We start from the raw sequence: 22166 nt of genomic DNA on the forward strand, positions 1-22166 counted from the left end.
ACATCAGGTGCAGCCATTTGGAAACATTGTCTAAATTATTGGGTATTGTCCTTTCAACTGAACTAGAATTTTGGTCCCAATAATATTATAATTTACACACGTGTGTTAGCTTTTACTTGTAATTCCAGAAATCTGTAAGTCTGAGCCAGGATAATCACAAAACTGAACTCACCTTGGCCATTTAGTGAGATCATATCTCAAAATAAAAATAGCTAGGAATGTAGCTCAGTGCACAAGTCCTGGGTTCAAGTCATAGTTTACATAGGGAAATTTACATATAAATTTATGGAAATTTACATATATCTCCAGAAATTTACATATATATCCATAAATTTATAGTAATGAGGGTTATAAACTAACTACATTCAGTTTCAAAATATCTATATACAAACACAGTGGAAAAAGATAAATAATAGTATATATCATTGAGTTAGATCTTGCTCTAAGCACCTTCTAACTAAACATCATGAAAATTAAGGTTATACACAAGTCAAAACTGTACAATATTTGATAGATCAATAAGTGGTTCAGTGTGACTCCCTAAGTTTCACTGGTAGTCGGAATATAGTATTGTGAGAAATCTAAGTTTATCAATTCAGAAAACATTCTCTAAATAAAGTGGTATTTACATTAACAGTTGAATGAACACATGCTAATGGGGTAGAAGACATATATATATATATATATGTATATATATATATATATATATATATATATATAATAGACTGACCAGAAATCATCAAATGAAAATAAAGAGGGTGCAGCACCTAGATATAGAGGCTTCTCATAAGAAAAGAGGTTGGAGAGCTAGGGAGATGGCTCAGTAGAATAAGTGCTTCCCTGGCAAGTGCAAGGGCCTGAGTTGAATCCCCAGTTTAAAAAAAAAATAAAGGAAAGAAAGAAAGAGAAAAAGAAAAGAGGTTGGACTGTAGCTGTAGCGTGCTAACAATGATTGCAAAGATTTTGTAGCACCTGAGTCCAATCTGTCTCATGTGGACCATGCTGACTGTAGTGCACACAATGAGTTGAGTCAAACAATTTTAGAGATAAGAAAGCATTTATGAATGTATTATTAGGATCCAAATACACAATGAATCATAAAAACAAAGTAAAAGTATGAATGCCAGAAAGTAGACACAGTGCGTTTGAAAGACAGTTACAAAAACTCACGTAATGTGGGGATAAAGGAAAATGTGTGAGTGCTCTATTGTCACCCCAATGGACTACCAGAAAATTAGTGCTTAGAAGGAAAAAGATCTATTTCATAGTTTGGTATATTTGAACTATGAACTTCCTCTCAATGAGAAAAATGAAGTTGTATTCAAGGTTGCCTATTTTCTTGAAGGTCTACAGGAGGCTCTGTTTCTTTCCCTTTAGCAGTTTCTAAGAATAGTTTTCATTGCTTGAATCATGATTTCTCCATCTTCAGGCTTCTCTTCTTTGCTGCTTCACTTAGTCTGTGCTGCAATCTGAAAAACCTGAGTCTTCTCTGTGCTTCTGCGGGGTTTTGCCTGTGTCTGAGTCTGACTTGGACCCATCCTGCCACTTACTCAGCTGGGCTCAGTATTTCAGCCACCTGACAGCTATTCAGTTTAAAAATAATGAATGGTGGTGAGGCTTATTATGGTTGATATCTAGTTGTTCCCCCAAAGCCTCATGTAGTCATGGGGTACACTTCTAGAGTTTGTGATTAACTCAAGACCCACCGGGACTATGGGTGAGTGCTGCTGGGATTAAGGGTGTGAATACTACACCTAATCTGTGGCGGATTGCCTGAATCAACATGAGGGAGACAGACTTGCTCTCTGTTGCCATCATTCCCATTTGTTCATGCTCTCTTGCTCTTTGCTGCTGCCATGAAAGGCTGCTCTCTGCCATGTGCCACTCTGCCATGAAGCCACATGGGTATGGTCTGAAACCCTCACTGACTATAAACTGAATAAACTTTTCCTTCCTTCATTTTGGATGTCAGATATTTGTCCCAGCAATGAGAGAAGAGCAACCGAGACAAGTCTATAGGGAGTGCACTCATGGGGCACTTCACCCTTGCAGGGAGCATAAATTGATAGACTCATGATGGAACTCAGTATGGGGTGCCTCAGAAAAGTCTAAAACTAGCAATTCCATTCGACCCACCTGTTTCCATTCCACGTATCTGCCTCCAATAATTAAGGAGCCCATGCAACTGTCATGCAGGTACACCTTTGTTTATAGCAGTACAATTCCTAAAAGCCAAGTCTTGAAGGTGGTCTATATGTTTATCATACATAAATGACTAAATAAAATGTGGTATTTCATACACAATGGAGAACTACTTTTCCTTAAAGGAGGATCATCTGGAATCATTTGCAAGAAAATCGATGCACCATGAGACTATCATGTGAGGTGAAATAAATCAGAAACACAAGCTTAAGTATCTTCATGTCTCAGTTCTTTGATACGAACAGCTCAAATTATAAGGAGCAAAATAACAGATAATAGGAAGTAGACCTATTGCAAAGAGAAAAGGACCGAGAGGTGGGTAGATATAAGGGGAAGGCAATAAATAAGAGAATTAAGATGCACAACAGATGCATACAGACTTCACAGAGGGACAGTCCTCATCACATAATGTAAACATGTGCTAATAAAAAGTAAAATTTTTAAAAATATAAAAATACACGTGAACTGAAACAATGGTGGAACATTTAAAAAATGGTGAAGAGGAGCAATGCTAAAGTTTATGTTGCTCCCAAGGCTTGTTATACAATACGTGACTAAGACGATGGTCTTCATTTTGTATGATCTACATTGGAAAGACAGGACACATTACTGATTAATTGACATGTGTTCCTAACACAAGATAGTAAATAAGAAACTTGTAAAAAGAAAAATGAAAAAATACAGCTGATTTTTCCATAGATATTAGACTAAGATATTTTCTTATATTTCTGTAGAACCATAATACTGTTTGAATTTCTCCATTAGAGGAAAATTATGTAAAGTGCTCTAGAAACTCAATGAGCAAATTAATATAGATGAAAAACAATCTGCTTCATAAGAGAACACAATTTATGCTGCAAAAAGAGTTATATTACTTATCTCAACAATGGATTTACAATGTACATTTCATTATTGAAGATATGAAAATTATTGCCCCTTCATTCAACATTTAAAAAAATTCATAGAACTTTTTTTAAAAAAATTAACAAACCTTGCTGTTCCTAAGATTAATATAAATATTTAGGGATAAAAATTAGAGTGGTGTAAAGAAAACAGAAAATTTTCAAAACAATCGGAAGAATAATCTAGGCTTCCATACAGGTCTGAATCTGATTTTGAAGTTTTCCTCTTTAAAATGAAAACTGCAAATAAAATATGACTTCAGTGGCTATCAACAAGTATGTAAATCTAATGCATGTATAATCATTTCAATATATGCCATCAGTAATATTTATTACTTCAGAAATTAAGACCACCATATTAAACAGCAGCCCCCTCAAGAGGAGTAATCTTTGAAATGAGATGAAAGCTTTCCTTCAGCTTTCTTATTATCCACATTAGATAAACATTTTCTTGTATCTCTGTATCCTATTTCCTTAATATACACTTATTTTTCTATCGAACTTTGCTTTCAGAAGTGATTTCAGATTTATCACCAGCAAGGTCTCCAAAGCTAATAAGAGTTGAAAGTGAAATTAATTATAATTTAACATGAATTAAAATAATAAACTAAATAGACAAAGTGCTAATGGTGAAAATACTCAGGGGACACAGCAGACATATTGAGGGACTGATGGTAAAGCACTGAGCCATCTGCTGGTCTAAGTATGATAGGTCTTTATGGGTGCAGATAAAATGTGACTATGGTCTATCTCCATAAAGGATAAAGAAGCCACAGTTTGGTTGTTCTTTAACACTGTTTAATAATAAGAGGAAGAAAACTATGCTTGTAATTCAGGGAACATTAACTGAACAACTTATTGTGAAAATAACGTATGATGGAAAATACGTAAGTTGTAGAATAAACCCTAAAACTTAAAATTCATAATGAAGGAAATGTCTTGATAAAGTTCAACTTTCAAGGAGGTCTACATTACGGACCTTAAATACACCACAGAACAGTGTTACAGGAATTCATGGGAAGGATGAAAGTGTTATCCTGGAACTACAGGGGGAACATGAGTAAAGATAGTAAAAGTCAAAAGGGGCAGAAAATCTGGTTTCTACTCAAAGTTGTGCAACCTAACAAAAAATATTTAAAACTACCTTTCACAACAGCACACACTCTAGATCAACTTGCACTTGTATTTACTATCAATGAGCCCCTTTAATGGCCACTGAGAATCACGGAAAGCCGCGGTCTGCGTCTACAGTGTGAGGGATGAATGCATGTCGTGCGTAATGAGGTAACACCAAGTAAGTAAATGTTACTGGCAAACCATGCGGGCGAGAAGATCTGTACTGTTTCAGTGCAAAGATTTTCCAAAAGTCCATCACACCGTAATTAATGACAGTGTTGACTTTTTCCTCCTATTGAGACAGGGATGTGTGTCTTCAGCCAGGAATGCACACCTGAAAATGCAGAACAAAGTACTAGTTTTGGTACACCACGAGAAGTCTTCATGTGTACTGATTAAATAGCAATAAGCAAATACATACTCTTCCCTGTTCATCATTCTAAATCTGTATCAATAAATTACCATAGCATACACAGGTGGTAAATTTGTAACACAATTTGTGTTAACTTGTTATACAGACATGAGACCTTATAAATTATTTTGGAGAAGTTTAAGCACGTTCACAAATTCATCAATAGTATTAAATAATTATGAGATAAAAGAGCAGCCAACCTTTTTTGAGTGGGTACCATGTGTTACACACCATTATGAGCATTTTACCAAGACTCCTCTACTTTGATACAGCCTAATACTATAAACAAAGTGTTAATTTTACCATCAGCTCTTTTGAAAGTCAAAGAAATAGAAAACAATGAAATCTGTGGGATCCTGATACACAGTGTTCTATATTTCAGATGAAGAATATTTTGTTTGAAGTATAGAAACTGGCAGATCAGCCTTCTCATAAACTTCAGCATTCTTTTTTATAGGACATAAAATCTGGTTCCTTGGATTAAAAGCCTTAAAACTCTCTCTGTACCAATGCCAAAGCATTGTAAAAATAGATGGCCTCTTGTTTTCTGTTTTTTGTGCTTCTGAAAAGAAGAGTTCAAACTCATGTGGTGCCAAAAAATTAATTAATTAAATAAATAATTAATTTGATGCAGGATATAGCTGCATAGGTCAGACTCATAGTGACTGTCCTGTCTCTGCCTCCCCAGTGATGAAATTACTGGTATGTGCCAACATGGCTGGTCTCTGTGACCTCATGCGATAGCAAAATCCAACCTGGGTCCTTACATTTGCCAGGTAGGAGCTTAGACCACTGAGCTATCTCCCTGCCCTCCCTTTCTTTTCTTAAAATTTTTAAAAAATGTTTATTTTTTATTTTGTACAGAGTCTTGCTATGCAGCTCAAAGTCCTAGTGATCCTCCTGTCACAGCCACCTCAGCTCTGGAATTACAGGTGTGCACCACGACGTCCGGTTTTGGTGGCCAGCCTGGCATGCCTGGAGCATGGACATAAGGTACCAGAGATCAAACTCAGGTCCTTGCATTTGCCAGTCAGACACTTAGACTGGCAAGCTACCTCCTTAGCCCTGAGAACTAATTCTAAAATCCACCCCATGTTTCTGCCTTCTTCCTCCATTCACTAGCATACCTCTTTTTTTCTCATCCACCTAACAAAGTTCTCCCATGCATATCAGAAATGCAGATGGCAGGGTGCCATTTACTTCAATATACTTTAGTTCTGGTCAAACCATGCCGAAGTAGGGTATCTGTGTTTAATCCACAACTCTCGCACAGTTGCACAACTTTTGGCAAGCATTAAGCATTTCTGTTTTTATGTAGAAGGGAATATTAAAAACATGTCTATAAATATTTAGCATACTGATCCACATTCCTACTCTTAATTAATTTTATTAAATCATTCATTTTTAAGTAGGAGAGTTACAATAATTAATACATTGTGTATTGTTGTCTTTGTAGTGGATAATCATAATACAAGATGTAGACATGATATCTTCTCTAAACACTATTAGTTTAAAACTTGCTTCTCATTGAACTAAGAGAAAGTAGCTGTACATCTATGCTAACTATTTTGCATATACAGATATAAATATATTTTTTCACTACAAAATGGACCTCCATTTATATCCCCCTTTTTGTTTACTTTTGTCAGAGATGTGTATTCCATTGCCATTTATATATTGTAGGTGCATGGATTCAGCAAACTAATCCAATATAGTCCAGTACTCTATAACAGAGTGGGTCATACACATGACTGGCAATGTCAGAAGTTGTACATCAAGGTGAGGGGATTAGACAGAATTTAGGGGAGCTAACTTAAATACAAATTCCCAATTTAATATCTGCTTAGCTGCACAGACATAATGTTTGTTCTTACTGTCTAAAATACAAACCCATTTGCTCTTAATTTATCAGTAGAGTATTTATTCCTTTGCAGCTTCAAAGAGCAAAGTGCTTTTCATTTAGCTAAAAGCAAGTATATTAATATACTTGCAGTTACTATTTGATTTAACAGAAGACATTCAAAGAATTACATAAATCTCTTCCATAAAGCTTGTATCCCTTGATAAATCTTTGAAAAATACTATTCAAGTGGTATTTAGAACAGTAAAGGGAATTAAGAAGGTAACATTAACTTTTGTATCAACAAATCGTTCAGGGTGATGTAAAAATAAAATCTACATAAATATCTGTTACTAAAACATTTTAATATTGTCTACCATATGTGCAGTTTCTTAACATTTACCTTGTACAGGATCTTGTCACAGGGTTCATAAATGACTACATATACTTTTAAAAATAATTTCCCACTATAAAATGAAAATTGTACTGAAATTTGTTATTTATCCATTAGCTTTTTAAAATATAAATATAGCTCTAAAAACTTCAGTACATTTGGTTTATTTGTAAATGAAATTTTCTCAGCAAAAAAGCAACTGCATAGCCAATTTGATGCTCAATTTTACACTCACAAACTATGACCTTAAATCTGAAAATCAGGAGCCAGGGAGATGGCTCAGTGGAATAAGCACTTCCCTGGCAAGCGCAAGGGCCTGAGTTCAATTCCTGGTTCTGAAAAAAAAAAAATCTGAATATCATTAGTATAACAATTGATTCACTCATCTATTGTTCCCTTATTTTTACTAATACTTCATGAAAACAAAAAATAAAAACATGAGTAAATATCTACTAAGAATAAAATGGGATTTGCTTGCAAAATGAATAAAACCATGACAATAAAACATCAGGAATCTTTCCTTTTATCTTTTCTTTTCTTTTTTATCTTTCAAGACAGGTTCTAACTGTGCAGTTCAGACTGGCCTTGAGATGACTTTGTAGCCCAAGCTGGTCTGAACTTGCAATGATCCTCCTGCATCAGCCTCCTGAGTGCTGGGATTAGAAGCATGTGTCACCACACCCAGCAGGATATTTATCTACTTAGAACAGCACTTAATTTTGTAGAAATGCCTTTGAACTTCAGTACTACAGTTTGCTGATATTTGCAGACACTATAAAGACATACACGAGATTGCCACATTGGAGTACATTCATCTTCTGTAATTTAACTCTAATACAAATGCATTTTTCGAACACTGCTAAGCAAATGTTGCCTAAAGAACAACATTCTTCATCTTTCTCCTCTGAATTCCACTCTTCTATCCATTTTATTTCTATTGTAATCATTGCTATCATGAGTTTTACTACTATTTAGCGCTAACGCCACTCCCACCACCATCACCATGACTGTTACTAGGTACCTTGATTCTTACTTTGCATTTATAATGCAATGTACCATCCAGTCATCGCAGTCATTTAAATGGGCTAATTTGATCATTAGTATCTCCTGAATGAAGAAGAAAACTTGAGGCAGAGAGAATCTAATTTTCTTACCTAAATAAAAATTATAATACAGTTCAACTAACATCTGTGTTTCACTAGCTGCATGAATAACTGCAAAGAAAAGGAATTCTATAAAATGGATACAAAATAGAGTAGAGATATATATTATACTGTAAGATAATTGCTGGGGTTTGCAAAACCAAAATGCTACACCTTCTCTTATTAGAGAAGGCTTATCGTACCATAGTCTCTCCACCAATCAGATTGCTGAAATATTTTTTAAGAAGACAGAGCACATCAGTGACCATTATATGCCCTGGATACAAGAATTTGAAGATCTGGAGTTAGCTCCAACTCTGCAATGGATACAGTAGGTGACTTTGGGCTACTTTTTCCCCATACTTTTTTGACTTGTTTCTTTATCTGTAGCCCCAAGAGAATGACTCAACGGCTCCTTCAATCAAAATGTATCATTGTGTCATCTCTGGACCTTACCCTCCTACTCACTGTTCTTTAACCCCTGCCTCCCCTACATCCTACCCGCAGTTGCTGAGCCTAGATGTTTTGCTGTGTGCACAGTCAGGTCCATACAGAAGTCAGAGAAAAGTTGTTGTCCATCCAAGCCTTGCCACCTGTCTCTTAGGTCTCTAGGGGCCATCACAGTATTCCCTTTACCATATTTAGGGCATAGTGACAGTGGGCAAAAGAGGCTCCAGTACCAGTGCAGCTAGAGGAGGTTTTTTTTAGCATCAGATAAAGTCAAAAGTTGAGATTCTCACAGATTTTTAGGTTTAAAATATGTTTATGATTGCAGCTTTACACATTGCTTTGTGGGGAACATTTCTTAGGAGAAGTGAACACTTTATATACCTACAATTGATGAGCTAGTTGTCAAAATATAACACCTTCACCATCACCATCACTGTCCACCACCAGAAATTCATTTATTCCTCCTCTTCAAAAAAATAATCTCTACATATAACAGGAATACACATTTAAGAAATCTGTGTTTATATTCTTATATATAAAAGTAGATTAGGCTAGGTCTATATAAATATTCCTTCGAAGTTCAACATTCTGGAAATGTATTCACTATCAGAGCATTCCTTATATGAAATCAGAAGTGATGTTGTGTTCATAGTGATGTTTAATTTTATCTCCATGTAGGCAGATATCTATTTTATTTACTTTATATGCTTTTATTACTAAACATTTTGTTTTGTTCCTGGGCTTAAGTCTATTGATATTTGTTTCTGTTCATCTGAGTTTTTTTCTCTCTGTTTTCTTCCTTGGGTCCAGTTGAGAAAACTCCATCTACAGGCTTTTCTCAAATCATCTAACATTCTGCCTCATTTTCTAGAACATGGCTGTTATTACCCCTCTGCTCCATGTTTTGTTTCTACTTTAAAATTGGATCGGTGAGAGCCTGCCCGAGGCGGTGAAAGACAATTATTTTTCTGATGTTCTTTTTGTGGTGATTTTATTTTCAGAAACTCCTTTTACAAAGATCACAAAGACACAAGCTAGTAGCATTTTAACTGGGACAACAACCACCGCGTAATTGTCACCGAAGTAATTTCAACACTGGGAGTGCTCCGCATCTTGGTGAGAACGCTGACGAGGTCTTCACTATGGATTAGAATGTGGAACTAGGGTATATGTTTCTAATGCTGTAATTACGGAGGCGAGTATCAGCCAGCAGACAGTGCTTGCAACAATAAATGGCCCTTGCATTCACAGCCATGGGTAGACCTGCACTATCCACCCCGCTGACATACCGAAGAGCCATTTGAGACTATATTCGCCATCCAATTTTGTAGCCTATGTTTATATATTACTAAGAAAAGGAAAAAAAAGAGAGATGGCTGTTCATTGAGGTTAAAAAAATCCAGACTCCAGAACAATCTTTGCTAGCTTTAATAGCAACAGTACTTTGCTAAATATCTTCCAAGTTAAAATTCCTCCACTTAGAATTAGAGAAAATTACTACCTAAGAAAGAATTTTACAATAAATGAGTCAAACATGGAAGTGAATACCACAGTGCCTACCACATAGTGACTTAACGTGCACATCTGTGGAATTTGTTTTCCATGTATTGTTTTGTGTGTTTTACACAGTCTGCTGTTATCTTTTCACAGACAGAAAGCATTAAAGGAGGCAATTAGTGTAGCCAAAGCTGTCACAGATCAAGAATGTGCAGCTCATGACTCAGACTCAGGCAGCGGAGATCCAGAAGCCACGGTCTCCCCTGGTGCTCTCAATAGCATGCAGCTTCTGTCTGCCGCTGAGGCTCTATTCCTTTTCTTCACAGGAACCCAAGTTTACCAATTCTTTCCTACATTTCATAAAAATTTTATTACTAATCCTGGAAATTCTCTATTATTACCTAAAGTTGTTCTAAAATAATTTATAACCTCCAGTAGATTCTCAGAATGTAGAGTCCCTCATTCTCTAGAACAACTGAAGGAGTTCAATAGTTTGAAGAGGCTCTCTCCTCTCCACCGCGGCACTGAAAATGGCTTTGGTTTCATGTCTATGAACAACTTGAGCTGTTTCAGTCCACCACACAAGACCTTGACAGAATTGCTTGGGTCAAATCCATTTTATTTCTTGGGATTTGATTTTAGTAGTTCACAGAACTTACAAGTCGAGGAAGCCTAGTAGGTTTAAAATTTTCATCTTTGAGTTTGTTCTCTTACTCTGTGATGATCTGTGTATATTCCCTAGTTATTCTCTCCAATAAATGAAAATAATAAATAAAGGACAAAGGTACTAATAGAAAAGAGAATACTTGGCTAATGAAAATTTAATGATGAGAAGAAAGGCATAGAATAACAAACATTTTAGAGTTCATGTTTTAAATATACAAACCGGTTATTTATATCAGTATATATGAATAGAGGAACTATTAGTCCTGTCTTCTTTTTAATTAACATTTAAATCAAACACCTTTGTATCCTAAATGTCAATACATAGTTTTAATGATCATCAGAAAATTACAATCTCAGAAAAAAACATAGCCATTTGGTATTTACCAACTCTCACCAAAAGAAGCAACAAATATTTTATCTCCTATGTGCTGTGATTATCCTCTGAATTTATCCAACATATTAATTGAAATGTTTGGAAAATAACAAATTATTCATATTCTGGGTTTTGAAACCACAACATCTTGCAACATTCAGCCTATTGCAAGAGATAATATCATAATGATGCTCAAATAATGAACAATGGTGTTATTTATATAACGTATTAAATAATGTTATTTGGTTGAATAGAATGGTGTTTCACCAAGTGTGTGCTTGGATTCCATTCTTTTTAATTAATTTATTGATTAATTAATTTGGCATAAGGTCTCCCTACACAACTCAAACTCACAGTGATCCTCTCATCTCAGCCTCCACAGCACTGGGATTACAGGTGTGTGCCACCACCCCTGGTTTTGGTGCCTATCTCGGGACAGGGCTGGCACTGTGGTACTGGGGAATAAACTATGGTTCTTGTGCTTTCCAGGCAAGTGCTTAGACCACTGAGCTATTTCCCTGGGCATGGATTCACTTTCATGAAGAGAAACACACTCATGAACACACATAGACACACAGACATACACACACAGACACACACACACATATTCACGCACATACACACATGCCATTTGTAGGTGTTTATCAATAAAACTAAGATTTAAAGATAAACTCTCTATGAAATGCAGACGCATTATCACTGTGCTTGTACTTCTCATCAAGTCTGTGTTCCACATCAGGGACTATTGTCAGCGCTTTGGGGTATTTTATGAATGACATTTATACCATCTTTATGAAGCATTTACTAATATATCAACTCACTTTTGAGATGACTGAATCTTAGGTAATATAATCTTACTAAAATCAAGTAAATTTTTCAAGCAGAAAGACTATCCTAGTTTGATCATTTTTACAATACAAAAATGTCATCCTAACGTATATATTTGGTTCATAAGTTTATACTTACTTTCATAGGCCCACTTCCTTTATCTATTTATTACTTAATTTAAATATTTTATCTTGCTAAATTATAGTTTTTTCAATCCATATATGTGTAAACTTGTACATTTACATAATGACACACTACTAAAGTGAAGTATGCATAAGACAGAACATAAATTAATAACATACAGGAAATGTGAACCAGCAGATAAGTTGAGCAGGAGTTATGGATAAGAAGCAAATCAATAAGGCAAAAGAAAACTGAAAAATAAATTCAATGAAAAACAAATTTAAATTCTCAATATATTTCTCTAAAAATATTTTTTAAATTCTTTTTACTTTCTAAGGTTAAGCAAAAATTTTTCATTCATGATGAAAATGTACTATTTTTCTATAGTCTCATAAGATGGTCATAAAATTATGTAAACAAATTTCGGTAGAGTGGTCGGTAATTCTAAATTATTTTCCTAAATATATTTCACTAATGGGCATAATAAGAAATGAGATAGATATTTTTAACTAGAGGTGCTAAAGAAAGTCTAATATTTGAAAGTCTCAAATATTATCTTCAATGGCTGAAGATAAATTCAGCAAAGGTGGAAGGAGATTGAGATGTAGCTTTCCACAGATTCTTGAAAAGTAGTTTTACTTGCTGGGTAACATGATTTAACTAATTTTCAAGGTATCATCTGTTGTCCTGGCAACCTTAATTTAAAGCATCTAAGCAGAACATCTCACAGATGTAGGGAAGATGCAGAATGAACAGGGTCTTGGCTTCTAAGTTCATGTCCTGATGTGAGCTTTGTTCATCTAAGATATGAAAGACTTAATATGTACACAGAAAAGTGAGGAGAGGCAGCTGGTGAGAATCATCAAGAGCTCACTCCATATTTAAATAATTTAGGGTATGATGAACAAAATTGCACACAATTAGATAAATCTAAAAATATTAATGGAAATTTGAGGAAAAGTACTTGTTTTAAAATTATTTGAGCTCTTACTAGGATTAAACTGTTTTTAGTCTCTTCTGTGAATTATTTCATCATTAAATTTTACATGTACTTCAAGAAGTAGACAATAAAATGATGTCAACTTTTCAAATAAAGAGCATAGAAAAAATGCTCACAGATGACATACTCAGGAATTCATAGAACAGAGAGCTAACATAGGACATTCTGCTTTGTAACTTCTAGGCAATGCATTCTTTTATTCATTCTGCATAATTTTAAATAAGGAAACTCCCTCTGAAATTCCACATTTAAATTTCACCTTACAATAAATTATTATTAATGTTTAATATTCCAAGAAACATTACTAATTCAGTGTAATATTTAGCAAGTAGATTATTTGCAGGCATAAGACCACAAAGTTAAATGGCACAAAACGAACAATCATACACATTATAAGATGAAGGGTGAAGGGAGACAGGAGACCATTTTTCTAATTATTTGGGAAGAAAAATCTAGAAAGTTAAATGATGCTATTTTGCTTGTGGGACTGTTGATCTCTTAAAACATCCCTGTACATATCATTCATGAATGTCAATATCACAGCCATTCTAGAAAGAAATGCAATAAAAATAAAGATGAAAACAAAATGAATAGCATATGAGGGAGAGAGAGAGACAGACAGACCGACAGACAGACAGACAGACAGACAGACAGGCAGACAGACAGACAGACAGACAGACAGACAGACAGACAGACAGAGAAACAAGACAGACAGAGAAAGAGACAGAGAGAGACTCTGCACTTTAATGTTCCTTGAAATGATGTCTGTGTTAAAGATTTAAAATTGTGGCAAAAGTGTGGATTGAAATCACACTAAGTACTATGATTAACCACTAGGAAGACAACAATATGCAATGTACTAATTATTGAAACTGTCCTACTGATCGGTTTTGAAACTGTTTCATTATTTGTTTCTCAATAAAATTAATAAAAGAACAACAAATAAATTTTTAAAAATCACCGTAGGATTGAAAGGACACTAGGTAAAATATTAGTGATAGACAGCATAATGTACACAGAATTAGAAGTAAATGATTAGTCCAAAAGTTAGCCAAGTATATTGAATGTGAGAAACACAAATATGAGGGAAATAAATAGAAATAGCATGTGCTGATATTACAAAACACATTTTACATGAACAAATTGTCCACTTGAATTATTAATAGGCTAGAAGATGCAAAAGAAACATACAGGAAATTATGTCAAATTAATATTCAAGAGAAGGTATATATAAGTGCTTACATGAGTAACATATCAAGAACTAAAAATATGGTTAATATAATCCTGTGCTTTGTTTTCTGTCTTCACAGGGCATGCGGAGCAGTAGACCATTTTCAGCTAATCTCATATTCAGTCATCTCCCTAATATGTGTATATTCAAACATGTCAGAGTAGCTATTAAATTCAGGCTGATGTGAATCAATCAAAACAAATTGATCCAAGCAAAAATACAGCTTTAATTAGGAGATCACTTACTGCTTTTCTGTCTAATATCAAGTGTGGAGTTACTAAAGGATGTACATATACATCTCTGTGAACTTGAATTATAGTAGTATATTTTATTGGAAACTCAAATGTTGTTTCACTTAGCCTGTCAGATGGTATCTTTGTATGGGATTATTGGGCTGAACACAAGGGAGTTTCTGAGCCAAAATAAACACTTTATCTCTTTAGGGGAGCCATCTTTTCCTTCTCTGTTGATACAATTTGTTAATGATTTGCCTTCTAGCAGGGTTGGCATGAACATATTTTTTTCATGCAAGAAACCATATTGTTTCATAACAGATTGCCTGATATCTTCAAGACTAACTCCAACTAGGCAGTTGGAATTTGCCATTATATCTAAATGAAAGTTACATAATTATGTGATACATAATAATAAATTTTGGAAAGGCTTTCCTCTACCTAGGTTTTTTCTTTTACCAACAAGTCTAATAAAAAAATATGTGTTGTTGTGGAAATCCTTATTCATTAAAAAATAATCGTGGCAGATTTTCTGCAAAAAAAGCAAAAGAATTTGCAATTCAGAAACTGATTTTTTTTTAATTTAAAGGAAGGTATTTTGCTTGCAGGAAAAATACTACAGATTCATTTTAATGAGAATCTTTGAAATGCATTTATCTTTAGGGCATCTGGGCATCTTTATGCTGTTTGTCTTATGTCTTTCTTGAAATAAAATGTACATACGTTACTTTAAAAAAAAAAGAAAGAAATATGTGTTGGTGAAAATAATTTCTGATTTTTATGATATGACAGTAGTTGTAGTTACAAATTTTCAAGTTAAAGTATATCACTTAAATAGGACACAATAGCACTGCATCTTCAAACTCAGTTGTCTTTTCTAAGCCAACTGTACAAAGTCAATTACTCCAAATTAATGTAAAAAAGGTATACTGTTTCTGTAAGTCCAAAAATTACCAGTCTCAACAGTCAAACTCAGAAGTGTAAAAAAGTAATTTCTATATGATTGATGCACTTGAGTAAAACATTTTTCTTTTTATTCTGACTTCTGTTGCTAATCACTGTGTTTTTATTTATGACTGATAATCTATCTCAATTGGTTTCACTTCCTCCATCTTCAGTTTAATTTTTCTTTTTTACAAATTGATGTGAGTTAGTTGTTGTGATGGCTTCAATTTGCTCATCATTACAGTTCCTCTTTCTCCCAACCTTTTTTTTTTGTATTTTTAGGACAGGGTCTACAGGGTGTTCAGGGTCTCACTACTAGATTAGACTCATAGTGATCCATCTGTTAACAGCCTCCCAAGTGCTGGGATTACAGGTGTGTGCCACCACCCCTGGTCTCACTTGTTGTCTCAGAGAGCCCCAGGGTCAGGGCTGGCAGGCCAGGCCAGGGGATCAGACCCCAGGCCTTTGCACCTGTTTGAAGACACTTTAATCCCTGAGCTATTTGGCCGGCCCTCTCCCAAAATTTTAAACAATTATCTTCCCAATGAATCACAGATGTCTTACCTTTATCTTCTCACTGTCTAACACATAGTTATATAGCTGGTAAAGCATACCACATAATTACTTCCAACAGTCTAGTTTTGACCACAATTGCTATTTTATGTACTGTGCTGTGCATTATTATTATAGGGATATTTTCCATTTTATCTAATGTTTTAATAAAGTCATGTACAATGCAGAGACTTTTTATTCACATTCATACAAACCAGTGTATGTATATATACACAGAATGCTGTTTCATATGTATATATTATTCATAAAAACACAAAAATATTCATCGAATTTCTTTGAGTTCTATATGTTCAAAAAGTCACTCAGGACATTTAGACAACATAAAGACTTAAAAAAAAAATCACAGGGGCTGGAGAGATGGCTCAGTGGTCTAAAGCACCTACTTGGAACAAGCTTGGCAAAGCACAGGGACCACGGTTCAATCCCCCAGCACCACATGCCAGCCAGCTGCGCCCCCTGGTGGGCTGAGCTGGCCACACACACACACACACACACACACACACACACACACACACACACACACTAAATAAACGTTAAAAAAAAATCACAAACCTAACCACACAAATATAGAAAAGTATTAACATTTTTGATAATGTGATCTTTTAAAAGCAACACAGAAAATGCATCAGAATACAATAACACACGAATTACTTTTTGAAAATGTTTAACACAAATCTATGTGACTATAGTACTTTTATGTCTCTGAAATGGTCAGATGACCATGTCCTGGATTCCCAGAACATGACACAAAGTTGGAGTGAGCAGACAGCCTTGTGGCAACACCTAGAAGGTTCACTGCCTAAACTCCCAGGCAAAGGTAAGCTGATGTTGAGTGTCAAGTGCAGTAGCAACGGAGAAAAGACCGCATTAGCCAAATCCAAAACATAATGGTTTCCCAGGACCAGAAAGATTTGGATACCTCAGCCTACTCCTGATCAGGGTAAAAATAAGCCAGTGTCACTTTTTCCTGCTTCAAAAGAGCTGCTTTGGCTTGCTGGCACTAGCTCATCAATGAGTATCTCTGCTCAGGGTGTAGCTGCCTGCACAAAGTCAGCAACACATGCAAAGGCTTCCTGTCTAACTCATCTGCAGCTAGGCCCAGTAGCCAGTACATCAGTCCAGATCTGGTACCAGCCAACCTTCAGGGACTCTACAACCTGTCCTTAGGGGATTACCCTGCTCAACTGGAGCGCCCATTCTTTTTATCCTTTGCTGGTACAGTGTTTACAGATCTTGCCTTACCTTGGCGCTTTGCCTCTATTTCCCAGCCTGGCCAAGGCATCCTTAGTATCATGAACTGGGTAATCTCTAAAGGGGCTAGAAGAGCTGCCACTGACCCAAATGTGCCATCCCACAGGCTTTCTAGGATACTGTCCTTCATGCACACCATCAGGAGTTCTTCATCTGAACTATGGTACTGCAGTGAAAACATCATCTGCTGCATGCCCATTTGATGTAGCATAGTTATCAAGTCTAGATAGTAACTAGCTCTGGCATATCACCTGGATTCTCCTAAACCAGATGAGCTGCTGCCATTAATCAATTTATCAGAGACTGATTACCTGCTTCTGTGGCTGTCCTCTACCTATTCTGTAGAATCTCTCTCATAGTGGGTGCATGGTTTGTGTCTATATCTTCCAACCTGCGCCAAAGCCTCACACAGTTTGCGGGCAGAGTTCTAGAATCTGTGATTGATTTGTGGTCCAATGCTGGGATTATGGGTATGAGTGCTATACTCACCCTAGGGTAAGCAAACTGAATACAATATAAGGGAGGGAAAGAGTCTTCTCTGTCACTGCTGTCATTCTGCTCTGACAGCTTTTGCTGTTTTAGCATCCATGAGTGCTGCCCCTCTGCCATATGCCACTCTGATTGGAGTCAGCTGTGCATGGACTGAAATTATGAGCAAAATAAATATTGCCTTCTTTAATTTTGTTTCCAGTATTTAGTCTCAGTAAAGAGAAAAAAGAAACCAAGATAGTGGGGATTACTTGGGACATCTCTCTGGGCTTAAATGAGTGCGACCAACTCCATTTTCACACAGCCATAGCCACCACTGCGTCACCCACCTTTTGCTTTGTTTTACCATATCCTGCAGCTCCATAGCCATATTGGTCATGTCCTTTGTGTGTCAGGTAGAGGTAGGCAGCCCTCCCAGATCTCCTCCCTGGCCTAGGAGTTCCTCTACCTCCACTTTTTGATGAATAACCAGCATAGCATGCAAGACCAAGAGATTTTCCAAAGGGATTTCCTTGGCTATAAGACTTATTCTTTTGGATACATTTCTGGAAGAGGTAGTGCTTCCCACACCTCAAAATCTGAGCTTCACAGCAGCCATCCACTGCTCGAGGTCTTTTTATATCTGCTGTGCCTGGTCTTCTTTCTGGGCAAGGCCATCTTCCTCTTGATGGATATGGCCAAAGAGAGTGAAGAGCAATGAAGCCGCCAGCCCTGCCACTTGATGGGAGGGGAGGAACATGTCTATCACTTCCAAGGCTTGGTAGACATCCATAGGCTCAAAATGAACTATTTCCAAGATATCTAGGGCCTTAAGCTGCCAAGAAGGTAGCTATAGGTAGCCATTGTGAGGCCAGGATCACTTGCCAGTCATCCCCTGGGATTCTCTCTCACATTTGAATGCATCCTGTTGAGACTATTCCAAGAGTAGGCTCACTCAAGGGGCCTAAGAGAGATTTTTTGAGGGGTAAGACCTGAGGTTAAAGAACACATGGGTGAAAGACATGAACAAAAACTGGTAGCATGGAGCAGAACAGATCACAAAAGTGCAAGAGCCCAAGAGCCAGCTGCATCTTCATTGTATAATTCTTGTAGAGGTTGTTATTTCATATTTACATTCTTACATAATTCCATAATCAGCACATGTGTTTATCTGTGCTGTGGTACAGTTACACAACTTTATGTCACTGTGTACCTGCACTAATAAGTGAGGCTATGTCCTAAGGTGTCCTTAGATGCCCCTGAGCTTTGAAGCAATTTAAAGCATTGCAGAAAATGAACTCAGGGTTCATTTAAAGTGTTGCAGAAAATGAACTCAGGGTTAAAGATAGACTTTATGAAGGTCACTGGGATGGAAGAGGGCAAATACAAAGATGATTGAAGCACCAAGACACAATAATAGTCACTAATATATGAGTAATTATTTACATTTTATAAAACAATGTAAGATATCGATGCTTATTTTGCTTTTATAGAAACTCCATTAAGTTGACAGAATAGATGGTAATAGTCATATATATATATATGTATGTATAATATATATATACATATATATATATATGACATAGTCACGTATACATTTGTATGTATAAGTGAATAAGTACAGCAAACATGAAAACATTTAGGAAGCAAACAAGAGACCCTGTTAAAATCATTGAGAAAGTGGGTATGAAACCAGTTTAAGTGCAAATGATAGTTTGTTTATCCTACTAGGTGGTAACTGTGATGCTGAATTATTAATATCATTAATCCCAAGTATTGATTTTAATTCTAGAATGATAACATACCTAGAAACAATATTCTCTGATGAACAGTGGGTAATTAGAATGATAACTAGTCCCAGTGATGTCCCATCAATAATGACTAGTTCCAGAGTGATGAGTCATAGGGTAGAAAAATCTGCAGCTTCCAGATAGCATAAGGTTAAAAGATCTTATGTGGTATTGCTGCATGACTAACGCTTTGCATATCAATTTATGATGCCACTTCTCCAAAAATTATTTCTTGGATTAGAATCCATAGAACCTCTGAAAATACTGAAAAAGAAAGAGGAAGGAACGGCGTCATTTATACCTTGTTCTCAAGGCCCAGGCTTCCAAGAGGACAGCAGTTGGCCAGCTAGAGGCAACAGTTGTAGGAGCGGGGAAACACACTGCAGAGCTTTAGCTCCTAAAATCATTAGCAGCTCAGATGAAAAACAAAGGCCATACATCTGTGATAAATGACACCGACCCCTGCAGTATTTCACTTAATCCCATTTTAACCTCATGGGGAAGGTTTATTGCCATCCTAGTAAAAATGAAGGCTGAATAAATTATTATATTTTTGCCACATGTTCTGGAAAGCTAAAAACACTAAATTAAACATTAATAAATATTTATTATCCCAAACTTGTTATCTAGACTTACAGAACTACTTCAATATTTATTAAAGGTTTTCTTGTTTCAGACCATGTTGGAAACCTCATTCAGATTCCAAACACCCCACTGTTCTTTCTAATAAGGCTAGTACAAATGGAAGCCGAGATAAATTTTTTGCAATACTTAACTGGCACCAAAATTATTATTGTAATTATTTATATTATGTGCATTCAGATTAACTGGGATTTATTTAATTTAGTAATTAATTCTGCAAGCCAGAAAAAATATAGATAAGAGAGTATTGCACTGAACTCATATACTTAGTTGGTGATATATTTCCTGTCATGCTTCTGATTCAAGAGTTCAAATTTTTGACTTTCATTCTTCATTGAGATAAACTGTGTAGGGTGTAGAGTAATTTATATCACTGGTAATGATTGGTTTTAACACGTAGGTGAGGAAAAGGAAATCATCCTATAACAGATGGAGTTAGAAGCTGAAATACATAAAACAGAGTCTAAAATTTACAGAGCAATTTATAACTAAAGTAACTTGGCTACATATTATCTGTTTGATTAGCAGGCACATGTATCTTTTATTCCAGTTTTGAATCTTGTTATCTTGATACCTATGCATTTGAGATATTATTAGAATATTATAAAATATAAACATAATCAATTAATTTATTTCTTTCTTTGGAAGTGTGTTAGTTTTTGAGAGCTCCCATAAAATCTGTCAAAAAAAATAGATGGCTAAGAAATAATATAAATGTATTTTCTCATGGATCTGAAGCATAGAACTTTAAATGATTTGCACAGCCATGTCGCCAGTAAAAGTTTAGGAGAAGAATCTTTCCTTGACTCTTTCTAGGTTCTGGGGTCTTGCATAAGTCTTTCCCTTTACTCATAGCTGCCCTGCTCATCTTTGGGCTGTAATCTCGCAGCCTTCTTTTGCAAGTCTAAGTGAAGTCCCACATCTTCCTATAAGAATGCCAGTATTGGATTCAGGATCCAGTGCAGTCCACCATGGTATCATCTTAACTGCTGACATCGAAACACTTTACTCATGAATAAGGTCAAACCTGTGATTCCAGATGAACATGAATTTTCAACACTATTTGACCCACTACCGTAATAATAAGTCTAAAAGTAGGAAAGGTCAGTGGAGGGTAAGAAAGCTAAAAGTATACAGCAGTGCACCACGAAAACAGAGGCTTTAATTTGAGTCATTTATCATAAAAACATTGCAGGAATCTAAGAAAATAAAAGGACTCATTACTGAATTGAAATTACACCTATAAAATATTTTTCTAATAACTTATATTACTAATAAAGTTATAAATTCTACAAAATATATGACGTCTATAAGGTTAGTCTCCAAGTGTTCCTAATGGACTTGTAAAAACAAAAAACAGAATACCCATAGTATTTTTTATAAATATTTATATATTTTTTAAAAATCAGTCCTCTAAATGTCTCCCATCCATGAATAATAGCTATCAAAGTGTGTAAATGTTGAAGATTTGAAGGAGTGTGTATACATGTGTGTTTAGTAAAATCATAATCTAAATGTAAATTTAGATTATTTTCCCATTCAATTTAATAGTTTACATTTCAACAACGGTAAATATTATTTGAAAATATGATTTCATTTTGTATAAGCAGAGATCTACATCTCTGGAAAAGCCTGCTGTTGTCTGTGGATGTGCTTGTGTTTGCTATTTTCATGAGCATGATTGTAATACTTTTGCCATGCAACACTCAAAATAAAAGGCAGGTATAGACATGGGAACAAGCTGGATTCTCAGTATTATCCACCACCATATCTTCTACATCACTGTTCACATGATAATGTGGAAAAGAAATACATTTTAATTGTGTTTTAACTATTATACTTCTAAATTTCATATTGCCATTTTCACATGTAATTAAGATCATGATTCAAAACCTATTAAACTATTCTGTTAAACAAATAACTAGCTTGGGTCTCCAGAATTTCTGTTCTCCCTTAAGTAGCTAACACGTTGAAAACATCATTTCAGGAAACAGCACCAAACCTAATCAAGAAATACCTTTGCCTGGATGGTTTTAGAAATGCTCCAGAACTGGGATTTCTGTTTCATTGTCCTTTTCGTTAGCCACA

General features: G+C 35.5%; 1 pseudogene; it reads right to left on the reverse strand.

Moving 5' to 3' along the window:
* Positions 1-17371, reverse strand: part of LOC101572578 — a 66420-nt pseudogene extending 49049 nt beyond the window's left edge.
* Between the last annotated feature and the right edge of the window lie 4795 nt (positions 17372-22166).

This window comes from Octodon degus, unplaced genomic scaffold, assembly GCF_000260255.1.
Source record: "Octodon degus isolate 3935 unplaced genomic scaffold, OctDeg1.0 scaffold00003, whole genome shotgun sequence".
Lineage (NCBI taxonomy): Eukaryota > Metazoa > Chordata > Mammalia > Rodentia > Octodontidae > Octodon > Octodon degus.